This window comes from Microcebus murinus, chromosome 12 (assembly GCF_040939455.1).
Source record: "Microcebus murinus isolate Inina chromosome 12, M.murinus_Inina_mat1.0, whole genome shotgun sequence".
Classification (NCBI taxonomy): Eukaryota; Metazoa; Chordata; class Mammalia; order Primates; family Cheirogaleidae; genus Microcebus; species Microcebus murinus.
Genome location: NC_134115.1, coordinates 20,690,474 through 20,703,513, shown reverse-complemented (window position 1 = coordinate 20,703,513; position 13,040 = coordinate 20,690,474).

The window sequence follows — 13,040 nt, the reverse complement described above, 5'->3', positions numbered from 1 at the left end:
TCCATTGATGCATGAATGGATAAGCAATATGTGGTATATACATACAATGGAATATTATTCAGCCTTTAAAAGGAAGGATGTTCTGATACATGCTACAACATGGATGAACCTTGAGGACCTTATGCCAAGTGAAATAATCCAGTCACAAAAAGATGCATATTATATAATTCTACTTATAGGAGGTACCTAGGGTAGTCAAATTCATAGAGACAGAAGGTAGAATGGTGGTTAGCCAGGAGCTGGGGGAGGGGGGAGAGGGGAGTTGTTTAAAGGGCATAAAGTTTCGCCTTTGCAAGATGAAACAGTTCTAGAGATTGCATAATAACATAAATGTGCTTAACACTATTGAACAATATACTTAAAAATGATTAAAAAGGTAAATTTTAAGTGTTTATTACCACAATTTTAAAAAAAATCCAGGGGAAGATTTTTGGTGAACATCCCATGGATCAGGGCATCGATCCTGAAACAATCAATTGTGGCCAATGGGCAGAGTCAGCTCAGAAAGTAGGAGCCTCCACTCTTATGGAGGGGAGAGCACTGAATGTCTACTACTCCCAGCCTTCATAGAATTTGTAACTAGTGAGATACTGGAAAGCTCTGGAATCCTGTGGCTAAAAAATACCTGAATACCAAGAAATTCATAAAAGGAAGAGTCATCGAGATTTTTGCAGAAGAAACAATTCTGTAGTTTTCTTATAAAAAGAAAGGGGTGAAATATTTATTCTTTTTGAGCTGACCAAGTCAGAAAAATAAAACAAATAAATCTCAGAGGTTCAATTTGCGATGACAGGACAGGAATGCAGAAAGGACAGATTTTCTGCCGCCGCTCTAGGACAAAGTGTTCTGGCTTGGTAAATATTTTTCAGTAATGTATAGTCTTCTGAGTTCAGCCATTTAAGGTCATGTGCAATTCAGAGCAATAAGGATTCAATAATTTTAAAATAAAAACTTCTTGCTTTTGTAATATTATCTAGCAGTTTGGTTTGGGATAAAACATTAACCATTGATTTTCTGTTGAAACTTGGATTTCTGCTGTGCTAGTAACTCATTCTAAGTAGTCTACCTGTGTGGCCAATGAACTGGAATGTCCAGGAGATATGGTATGTATCAGCAAAACATCTCAGGATTCTGACTGCTGACAAAAGTTGAGATGAGGTCCCTGGACAGAGCTAGGTAAAAGGGAAGGGAAGGTGAGGTGGATAGTGTTTGCCTTCCCAGTCCTCTGGCCTTTCTTCTCCAAGGCCATTCCCCTTGGGGTTGAGCTATTTCCACCTCACTTCAGTATTGTGGTTCAGTGGGTGCTGCCAATCCTCCTGCTCTGGGTAGGCACATGACCCAAAGGCACTGGAGTCCTTCCCAGATGATTCTCAACCTTTAAACAAGGGAAGAGAGTCTCTTCTCTCACAGCAAAGACGGTACAGTCACTGGCTATGGTTATAGGCTAAGGAGAAAGCCAGTTTTGATGAATGAAATAATGTGATGAGAGAAGCAAAGATAGAAAAGAAAGCCATACATGGATGCACACCTCACAGCATTTGGGTTTTTAGTTCAGGTTCACAGCAACCTCAAACTCCTGGGCTCAATCGATCCTCCTGCCCCAGCCTCCTGAGTAGCTGGTACTGGGGCTATAGGCATGCTATTTTTTGGTGTGTGTGTGTGTGTGTGTGTGTGTGTGTGTGTGTGTGTAGATGGGATCTCGCTGTGTTGCTCAGGCTGGTCTCCAATTCCTGGTCTCAAGAGATTTTCCCGTCTCAGCCTCCCAAAGTGCTAGTATTACAGATGTAAGCCACTGCACCTGGCCTCCTTCCTTTAACAGGGTTTTAACTTTTGCCCTTCCTGAATTGACTAGAGGAGCAAAGACAGGAAAAAAATAACACACCCTATATCTCCCCAGTTAAATTGAGCACTCAGCTATTTGATAAGGAAAATATATCTATTTATTGGCACAAGAGGACATAAAGAAGGCAAAATAAAGAGCTATCAAATGGTCTTCAGCTATTCTGGTCCCAAGGTTGAATGCTGTCACTGGCTGATGTTTTACCACAGGAGGGAAGTGGCCAAAGATCGAAGGGAGTTATAGCCAGGAGCTGAGTTCTATTATTTGAAGAGGGGTTTGAGCTGCTATTATGGAAGACCCTTGGAAAAATTCCCCGTGTAAGTCTAAGTTCCTCCAATACAACCATGTATTAAATAAGATCCTTTCAACAGACTGGGATTATTACTTGTAAGCAAAATACACCAGGGTTTCTGTGTTCCTTTCAGAAAATGTCTATGTCATGAGGAAGTAGAATAATATGGTGTCTTTTGGAAGGACTAAGTCCCTCTGAAAAATATGCTTGCTTGTTCCTTGGAAAGGTGTGTGTGTGTGTATCCAAAATAATCTAAAGATTATGTTTGGTTGACATCATGAACTTTTAATTTTTGTGTTGGGAGAAATAACAAAATGGGTCAGATTTCTCAGGACAATTGTGATTTCAGAGGCTCAGCTGAACTTCTGAGCAAAACTCATGGTTGGCCATGTGCTGGGGAATGAACTTCATCAGCTCTGTAGCCTGGGATGGTTTGGACTGTTGAAAACTTTTATTCTCAGATGGTGAGTTCTTTTTATTTGTATAGACACTGTATTTAATAGAGAGCAAAATGTCTGTCTCTTGGCATGCTGTGATTTCTGCTTCCTTGTGATGAAAGAATCAAAGGATGGAATTGCCCAAAGAGGAGAGGTACCCCAAATTGTGGTTGACCCTAAAAGAAACTGGGTCTCATGGGGTCTTCTGAACAAGCAAGACACATGCCTGAGCTGATGTGGCTCCTAGGTGGGTTCACCTGCCCCCACCTTCTGCTACTCTCTATCAAACAGGATCTTCTCATCTAAACTACTATATTATATCAGAAATGGGGACTTCTGGTTTATTTGTTCTGAAGGCCCATGCAGAGAAGTGGCCTGAAAAATTATTGGCTCCAATACTTTATCCTACTCAGTAATACCAAAAAAGGAAAATGTGTGTGTATGCATATGTGTGTGTGCATTTGGGCATGTATGTATGTGCACATGGCCAGTTATTTCTGTTTTTTTTTACATTCTGAATCAAAACATGCTTAATATACGATATCTGTTATGTAAAAAAAAAAGCAAAGTGCAAGGTAGTGCAAATGTACTATGCTACATTTGTGTAAAAGGGAGGGAGGGAATCAGTATACTGTATATTTGTATTTGCTTATATTTGTTGAAGAAACTATGGAAAGATACAAAAGGAAATGATAAAAGTGGCTACTAGTGGAGGTGGGTGGGCCCAGGTGGGTGGAGGACAAGGACGTTTCCCTGTACATCTGTCACATGTTTGATTTTGCAATCATGTGAATGTATTACCAGTTTAGAAAATAAACTCAATACCTAAACCAAAATTATTGAAGGTTGGATACTTCAACAAGGTTGCAGTATTTTCAAGGTTTTCAAGTATTTTCAAGGATATTTTCAAGTTTGGAAATCTTGAAGGTTGGATACCCTCTGTCTACACTCTGAATTTCTGTAATGTTTGAACATTTAAGTGATCATGAGTTATCTTTGCCTCAGGAAAACTTAGGGAGAAAACCATTATGGAATAACAAATGCTATTAACATTTTTCCTACGTAAGGAGATCTAGGCCAAGTATCAGATGTTTCTTCAGGGACTAAAACAGTGTGTAAAAGTTGTCAAGTTCAAAAAATAGGGAAGGAGAGAGAATTTCCCAACCATGGGTCTTCTATGTAAACACATCTCAGAATTTTTTTTTTTTTTTTTTTTTTTTTTTTTTTTTTTTTGAGACAGAGTCTCGCTTTGTTGTCCAGGCTAGAGTGAGTGCCGTGGCGTCAGCCTAGCTCACAGCAACCTCAAACTCCTGGGCTCGAGCGATCCTTCTGCCTCAGCCTCCCGAGTAGCTGGGACTACAGGCATGCGCCACCATGCCCGGCTAATTTTTTATATATATATCAGTTGGCCAATTAATTTCTTTCTATTTATAGTAGAGACGGGGTCTCGCTCTTGCTCAGGCTGGTTTTGAACTCCTGACCTTGAGCAATCCGCCCGCCTCGGCCTCCCAAGAGCTAGGATTACAGGCGTGAGCCACAGCGCCCGGCCTCAGAATTTTTATTGTACACTGATGGCTTCTTCTCTGAGCCATGCCCTTAGGATGATCAAACATTTCCCTATGGCACTCAGTAATCACAGAGAGATTTAAGGAGTAGGACAGTGGCAATAGCTAACTTGATGATTAAACCGATGAAAAAAGGTGAGCATTAGCTTGAGATGAAAAGAATCCGCAGATCTACCGAGAAAAGTGGAAAACCTTAAGCAAGGCTGCTTAAGATAACACGGATCAAATCTGGGGCTGGCAGGATAGTAGGGGAGCAATGCCCAGCAAAAAGCCACAGGAACACTGCCCTTGTCACCTACTTGGAAGGGCTGCAAGATTTTGTGGAGGAAACAGCAGCATCCCTCCAACGCAGCAAGCAGGGCAAGACAGGACATGTCACATGCTTTTGCAAAAGCTCCCTCTCTGCTCACGCCCTTCAGTTTAGATCTTATCTGATTGCTCACGTTCAGCTAGTATTATTCTGAGCTTGCTCTCTTCTGGGAGAATTTAAATGACTTTACTGACATCTGTAAATCATTTAAAGAAAACAGGGCAGCATTCATAACACAAAGGATTATATCCTTTGGAATGGAAATGCAGTGATTTGGTGTCCTCATCTTGGTTCAATGGCCAGATTATTCATGACCTTGGATAAATCCTTGATGTGGGTTTCAGCCGGTCCATCTATGGAATGGGAAAATATGCTACCAAAAGGGGACAGGAGATACACCTGTGAAGCCCCAGATGGAAGGAATAGCCTAGCCCAGTAGCATCATTTTTATCCTCTTGGGCCGCTTTCTTCTTCAGAAAGTAAAGGAGTTGCCCCAAATTCCTGAGATTTGTGCTTTGAATTCAATAATTCAATAACAAACACCAAAAAACTTATGTGTAAGACACATCGAAAATACTTTATAGTTTGATACATGAAAATGATCCTATATTGTTCGAAAGAGAGTGGGTGCTTTTGACTTTATTCTTCATTAAGTATATTTAGTGATTTTCTTCTATCTGTAACCTTAGAGTTCAGAATGCATGCAGAGTTTCTTTGGGCTCCTAAATTCCACAGGGTCAGTATATCTGACTAGAATTCAGTAATCATCTTTAGCTGTCCAAGGAAGTTTATTCACATTTAGAGATTTGAGACATATGGGGCTAGTCTGAGAACACTGAGTCATTCTATATTACCTAAGAGTTCCATTTTGGTGATGCAAATTAAAGGATGATAAGATATATAATCAGTATAAATATTATAATTTTTAAAGTTCTTTCATCCCATTCCTTAGTTCTGCAAACCTCCACCCAAATCCTTGGGCAGTCATCCAGGAACGGCTTTGTGCTGACTTACAAGGCAACATAACTTTTCCTCCCTACTGCCTTAGGACAATGCTGGGAGAAGCTGGCTCTCAGAACGTGTGGGTAGATGATTCTAGATGACATCCCAAGATTGCTTCCAACTCTGTGAGTTTGAGAAATAAAGGTACATGACCCTCTCACTCTGGCCCTCCAACAGCCTCTTCTCCCTCCACAAAACATACCCCATCTGTAAACATCAAGGTCTACCATGAACTTGAGTGGTTGTGCAAATTCAGAGGAATGTGACTGGATCCAGTGCAAGTTGAAAAGAAGTGATTATTGGGTAAGCTCCCATGTGTAGCACCACTTGTCAGTGAAAACACTGACCTAGAATCCTAATTGCGTGGTGACATGTTAGTACTCGATGAGGCCGTCAGCTTCTGCAGAAATATCCCATGGGAGGAGGACCTAAGCAGACACAGGGTCACAGAGGCTGCGAGGTGGTGTCCCAGGATCTTCAGGGTTTCACCCCACTCTTTTAAAATTACCAACCATCAAAGACTGTTAGCATTTTCATTGATTTCCTTCTTCTTGCCCTGTACTTTTTACTCAGAAATATTTATCAAGCACCTAATGTGCTTGATGCTGGAATATGGCAGTGACCAAGGCAACGCAGTCTCAGCTTCGTGGAGAACTTACGTGCTAGCGAGGAAATGGACAATTAATGCGCTGTATTGCAGAGACTGGTAACTTATGAGAGAAATAGTTAAGGGCTGAGCCAAGAGGTGACCAAGGACCAGGTCAAGAATGGTCTTGTGGGGCCGGGCGCTGTGGCTCACGCCTATAATCCTAGCTCTTGGGAGGCCGAGGCGGGCGGATTGCTCAAGGTCAGGAGTTCAAAACCAGCCTGAGCAAGAGCGAGACCCCGTCTCTACTATAAATAGAAAGAAATTAATTGGCCAACTGATATATATATTAAAAAAATTAGCCGGGCATGGTGGCACATGCCTGTAGTCCCAGCTACCCGGGAGGCTGAGGCAGAAGGATCACTCCAGCCCAGGAGTTTGAGGTTGCTGTGAGCTAGGCTGACGCCACGGCACTCACTCTAGTAGCCTGGGCAACAAAGCGAAAGTCTCAAAAAAAAAAGTCTCAAAAAAAAAAAAAAAAAAAAAAAAAAAGAATGGTCTTGTGGGCCCATTAGGAGTTTGGTGGTGATTCTGAATGCAATGGGAAGCCATTAGAGGGGTTTAAGACCCAGGAACTACTTTACGTGTTTCAAAAAGATGATTGCGTTGCTGTTTGGAGGGTGGATTCTAAGTGGGGGGAAGTCAATGCAAGATGACCAGGCCCAAAAGTCTGAAGGGGTCTCGCGACCCTGGACCATGCAGGTGGCATGGAGAGAAGATGGATGGATTGGAAGAAGGTTCTGGGGTAGAACAGACAGGATATGAGAATGAGGAAAGATGAAATCCCCTTTGAAACTTTGCTGAAAGGGAGAGGGGATAATTAATTAGTAATGGCAAGCAGTTTTTTGTCTCTAGAGGTGAAGACTTCAACTTTGGGACAGACTGTTTTGTTTTAGGAAAATTATCACAATAGGTGCAGTATGTATAACTTCATTCTTTCATCCAACAAGTCTTCATTGTGAGCTTACCCTGGGCTAGGCACTGCTCTTGGTACATCAACAAACCAAGCAGGAAAAAGCACAGAGCTTGCATTCTACCAGACAATACATGTAATAAATGAACTAATTACATAACATGTTAGAAGGTGATTCATGGTTAGGAAAAAAGAGAAATGTTAGCAGGGTTAGAGGGATCCAGAGGACCAGGTGTGGAGGGTGAGGCTGCGGTATTAAACAGTGGATTGGGGCAGGCCTCATTGAGTGGATGACTTTTGTAAATAGGAAACAATTCTATATTAACATACAAAATACCAGCTCCAAGGAAGCAGGGGCCATGGCTGCTTTCTTCATCCTACATGATAGGAATGCAATACAGTCATGTGCTGCATACTGACATTTGGTCAACAATGGACTGCATATACTCTGACAGTCCCATAAGATTATAATACCATACTTTTACTGTGCCTTTTCTATGCTTAAATGTATTCAGATTACACAAATACATTGTGTTCCAGTCGCCTACAGTACAGTAGCAATAAGCCACACCACATAGCCTAGGTGTGCAGTAGGCTATACATCTAGTTTCTTGTAAGTACAATCTATTATGTTCACACAAAGACGGAATTGCCTAAGGACACATTTCTTAGAAGGTAACCCCATTGTTAAGCAATGCACGCCTGTCTTTGTTGAATGAGTGAATGAATGAATGTTGAATGAATGCATTTGTTAATGTTCTGGTTTGGGACTATGAATTGTTGTCTAAGTTTCACTAGAATTGTGACTTCAAGGAAGTGGGCTTAAAAAAATTTTAGTGGGAGAATCATTGTTACTTTTGTCTGTGTGCAAGCAGAGATGGTTACTTGCTGCAGGATGGGAAGCAGCTTTTATTTTCATTCTGATACTTCTTACGGAGCATATCCTACGTCGCACACCGTGCGGTAGTGTGTGGAAGGGCCCCATTTGCACACACCACATGACAAGCCAGCCTCCCCTCCCCTTCCCCAATCCGTTTCTATGGTGACAGAAACATTCCTCTTACCATTGGCAGGAGTGTTTTTTTTTTTTGAGACAGAGTCTCACTTTGTTGTCCAGGCTAGAGTGAGTGCCGTGGCGTCAGCCTAGCTCACAGCAACCTCAAACTCCTGGGCTTGAGTGATCCTTCTGCCTCAGCCTCCCGAGTAGCTGGGACTACAGGCATGCGCCACCATGCCCGGCTAATTTTTTATATATATATCAGTTGGCCAATTAATTTCTTTCTATTTATAGTAGAGACGGGGTCTTGCTCTTGCTCAGGCTGGTTTTGAACTCCTGACCTTGAGCAATCCGCCCGCCTCGGCCTCCCAAGAGCTAGGATTACAGGCGTGAGCCACAGCGCCCGGCCTTTTTTTTCTTTTTAAATTAGTCTTTGCTGCCTTTCTGTACCAAACATAAGCCAAATAATAAAATCAAATACCAACCCATGATTATCTCTGAGGCAATGTATGTGGTTCTGTGGAGTTGGGACTTAGTTTGGGGTATAGGAAAAAAGAGGAGGAAGAAGCAGGAATCTTCAAGTCCTGAACTAGCTTCCGTCCCCATTATCCTTGGATTTGCTCTGCCTCCTTCCTTTGCCTTAGTATTTTTTTCTGGCTGCATAAAGAAAAGGAAAGAACAAAACAATCCACAGATTATTAGCTCTGTTGAAGTCATTCTAACACTGAGACTGGATGGTTGTCTATAACAGGTGCACGCAGACTTTGTACAGGTAATTCAAGAAGGGCTCTGTGGCTGGTTTTCGGGCTTCCACGTGGATCCCTCCGGCGAGGCAGCCCTGGTGAGCAGCGCCGCTCCAGCAAGCACCCGAGTGAGCAGGGCCAGCCAGGCTGGGAACAGAGAATACCAGCGGGTAAACAAGTCACAGAGACGGACGGTGCCAGGAGCCGCGCTCCTTTCCTTTAAAAAAGAAAAAAGTAAAATAAGTATATTTTCACGCTTAAAAAAATCCTGATGCTCTTTCCATATCGGAATCCTTTGGGGATGTTAAGAGATAGAAGCAGTGTGTAATTTTGCCCATTAGTCCACAGACAGCATGTCTCTTAAAAGACCCCTTTAGGGACTTTATTTGTGCAAAGCTTGCAGGAGAAAGCCCTCTGTAGCCATCACTTAACAATGAAGCAAAGTGGTCAAACCCTGAAGACATTTCGCTAAGTGAAATAAGCCAGTCACAAAAGGACAAATTCTGTAGGATTCCACTTACAGGAGACACTTGGAGTAGTCAAATTCATAGAGACAGGAAGTAGAATGGTGGTCGCCACGCTGGGGGTGGGGGAAGGGGGGTGTTATTGTTTAATGGGTACAAAGTTGCACTGTGGGAAGATGAAAGTTCTGGAGGTGGACGGTGGTGAAGGTTGCACAGAAAGGTGAATGTACTTCATGCCACTAAACTGTACATTTGAGGCCGGTAAATTTTATGTGATGCATATTTGATCACAATAAAAAAAAGTGAAGCAAAATAGGGTAGTCAAGTGAGTAGGATGGACATCTTTTCCTGTCTGTTGGGGTCAGAATAAAGGATGTAATAGGATCTTGACTTTTTGTTTCTTTTTGCTATATAAACTATGATTATTCTTTCTCCCCCTTCCTCACTCTCTCTGGAAGTTATGATAAGGGGAAAGGGTCTTTAGCTCCAACTACTAAAAGGGCAGCAGAAATAATCTTGTCTCATTCCAAATAGGTTTTCTTCCCTGCTTGTGTGACCTTCTCTTCTTCCCACTCCCCTCTGAACAGGACAGCCAGATCTGACAGGAAATCGCAACAGAGTCCAGCATCTTTCATATACAGTAAGGGCTCAATAAATAACACCTGCGGACTGGGCGCAGTGGCTCACACAGTAATCCCAGCGCTTTGGGAGGTTGAGGCAGGAGAATTGCTTGGGGCCAGGAGTTCAAGATCAGCGTGGGTAACATAGCGAGACCTCATCTCTACAAAAAAATAAAAATTAGCTGGGTGTGATAGTACGTGATTATAGTCCTAGCTACTCAGGAGGCTGAGGCAGGAAGATTGCTTGAGCCAGGAGTTTAAGGCTGCAATGAGCTTTGATCATGCCACTGCACTCCGCCTGGATAACAGAGCGAGACCTTGTCTCCAATAAAACAAACAAACCTGTGAAAATTGAAAATTTGCCCTTTTACCCTATATATTCCATAAAGGAGCTCTTTTTTAACCTGCTAAATGAGAATTTACCAAAGATGGGAGGGTGTCTCCTGAAATGCAGGGGCTCCCTGGGCTGCCCTTATACATCAGCACTGCACAACAGGCAAGGTGAACAGAATAATATTTTGAGATTATATTTCTCCCAGCATTTTCTCTTTTCCTGTCCCTTCATTTATGCAGTAGCTGAGCATGTTCCTTGTTGAACTGGGGGCAACTCGGGGCAGAACACCATGGAATAGTCTTGAGCAGAGTTTGTGATCTGTAGGCTCAATCAGGCCTCAGATAAGCTGGGGTTCTGCCCCTCACAATATTGGTCTGTACAATGTTTTGCTGAAATGTAAATTTGTAGACGTTTAAAAGTCGGGAGACTTCACATAAAAATCTGGGTTTCAGGCTTTTTTTCTCAAAATGTGAAGACAGCCCCACAACCGTGTTTACCCACTTGACAACAACCAGCTGGAGCTGAACTTCAGCTGTCGCATTGAGGATGGTGTATTAATTAGGATAGTGGGGGGAACCTCTGTAACAAATAGCCCCTCAGGTATCGGTGGCATAACACGAGAGAAGTCCATTTCTCACTTACATATGGCAAGTCCAGTGCAGGTGACTCAGAGGCCCAGGGCTCCTTTTTTGCGTGTCTCCACCATCTGTCAGGACCCAGTCTTCTGGTTTTAGCCTGCAGAATGGGAAAAAAAGTGGAGAAGCATGCCCATTTCTCAACCACCTTGACCTGAAAGTGACATACACCCATTTGGCTCACATTCCCCTGGCGGACCCAGTCATGTGGCCCACCTAGATGTAAAGGGAGTTGGGAAATGGGGAGTCCACTGGGGAAGCCACTTACTGCTGACAACTCTAACCCATGGATGGAGGGCCACAAGTGTGTGGTGGACACACGCACCTCTGCCACAAATAGGTGTGTGCACTCAACTCGCCACAGTCCTCACTACTTGTTTCATGTCCCTCAGTGGCCCCTGGATGCATTTGCGTTTGTGGCTTTGGTTTAATATGTTCATGGACAGAGAATAGAAAAAACATAGAAAGAGATGGATTTTTCCTTAGACTGAAAAAGAGATTATGCAGGGCTATCAAGAAGAGAGAGACAGAGGTCAACAGGTCCTGAGGCCAAAGGTATGTGTGACCCGTCTCACTGAAATACGGTCTTGGAAACTACAGGACCAAGTGAGGAATGGCTACATGGCATGTCTTAGCAGAGGAGGCAATGTCTACTCTCGCCCTATCCCAACTCCCTGTGTCACTCAGGGGACATACAAGTAGTAGAGCTAATCAACTGAAACAGCCATGTAAACCTGGACAGTGGAAACAATTCAGCCATATTTTCTGGTGACAGAGGACTAAATGGATGTGTGGTCCCTCCTCCCAACCCACACTTTATGGGGCTGTGTAAATTCCTGGGGTTAGGAACTCTAGGAAAAATTAAGGCTAACTCCCTTACTCCCCCACAGATCAGCTGCTAGGGGTCTAAACTGAATTATTGTATAAAATAATGGATATGTGACACTTCTTGCATGCCTGAGTTTATGTGCTGAGTCATACTTCCTAGTCAATTTTGCAGTTTTCTTAATGAAGGTACTGAGGAAGGCAGTGTCCTTGTTCATTTGGGCTTTTTATAGAAAATTTGCCCTCCAACTCCCAGACCCAGAGCTGGACCTCTGCTCCCAGCCCTATCCATCCACATACTCAAGACCAAAAGCAAACAAAAGCCCAAATCCTGTGAGATCACAAGCCTTCGCAAACTGGGGTAGTTGCACCGTGCATATTCAGTCTTACTGAAAAGACATGTACAAATATTTTTGTATTGAAAGAAACGAGGTTAAATTATGGAGTAGAATGCAAAATTCACATTTAAAAAACAATGATGAAATTCCAGACCTCAAAAGAACTTTCTTCTTGCAGAGAAGGGGGCCTCCCTGTTTCAGAACCTCATGTGGGTCTCCACTGGAGTTCTTTTGAGAACAATTCTGTGGAAAAGTTTGAGCAGCTCTGGCGCTGCGCCTGGCCTGGCAGAGGGCCACCTCCCTCTGGCTTAGGCTGCAGCTCCCGATGGTATCGCGTCCTGTTAGTATCTCCTCACGTTTCTAAACGCACAGCTTGTCAGTGTGGGCGCAACCTGAGAGAGCGGTGGCCGGGTTCCAGCTCACTTGCTTCACAAAGGAGGAAATGGAGAACCCGCGACTTTAGAGGACTTCCTTGGGGGCACCCAGGCATCCCAGGCCAGCGCTCCCCCTTCGTCCTTGGCTACATCCATTCTTTCATCCTGCAGGAACTAGGGACTCACGTGCAAGTAAAAAGAGCCTTGTCTACCCTCTCCCCCAAGTCCATCCTTCACCCGGCCCTTCCATCCTTCAGGGTCCTGCCTCTCCACTGGGGTATCTGGCGCCCGTGGGGGTGCTTAGAAATGTTTGGCGAATTAATGGCTGCTGGTTCTGGAACAAATGCATCAGAGCCCAACTCCAGGGCTGGTGGAGGAGGGGTGGGCGGATGTCCCCGTGCGGGAACCAGCCTGACGGAGGCTCAAAGGCGCGAACGTATGTTGGCAGGGGCCGCCTCTTGCCGCCACCGCGATGCTCAGGCTGGCGCTCCGCCGGGCCGGCTGGCTGTTGCAATCTCCGCACGCCTTGCATTGATCGAAAGGGGGGTTGAAACAGTAAACCCGAGGAGGAGCGACTGCTCCCGGACTCAGCCCGAGAGCGCTACCAATGAGGATGCGCGCTCCTTCGCGCCCGCCAATCAGCGAGGGGCCGGCAACAGCGCGGGCCAATGGGGCGCCGACTCGGCGCTGGAGCGAGGCAGGGGT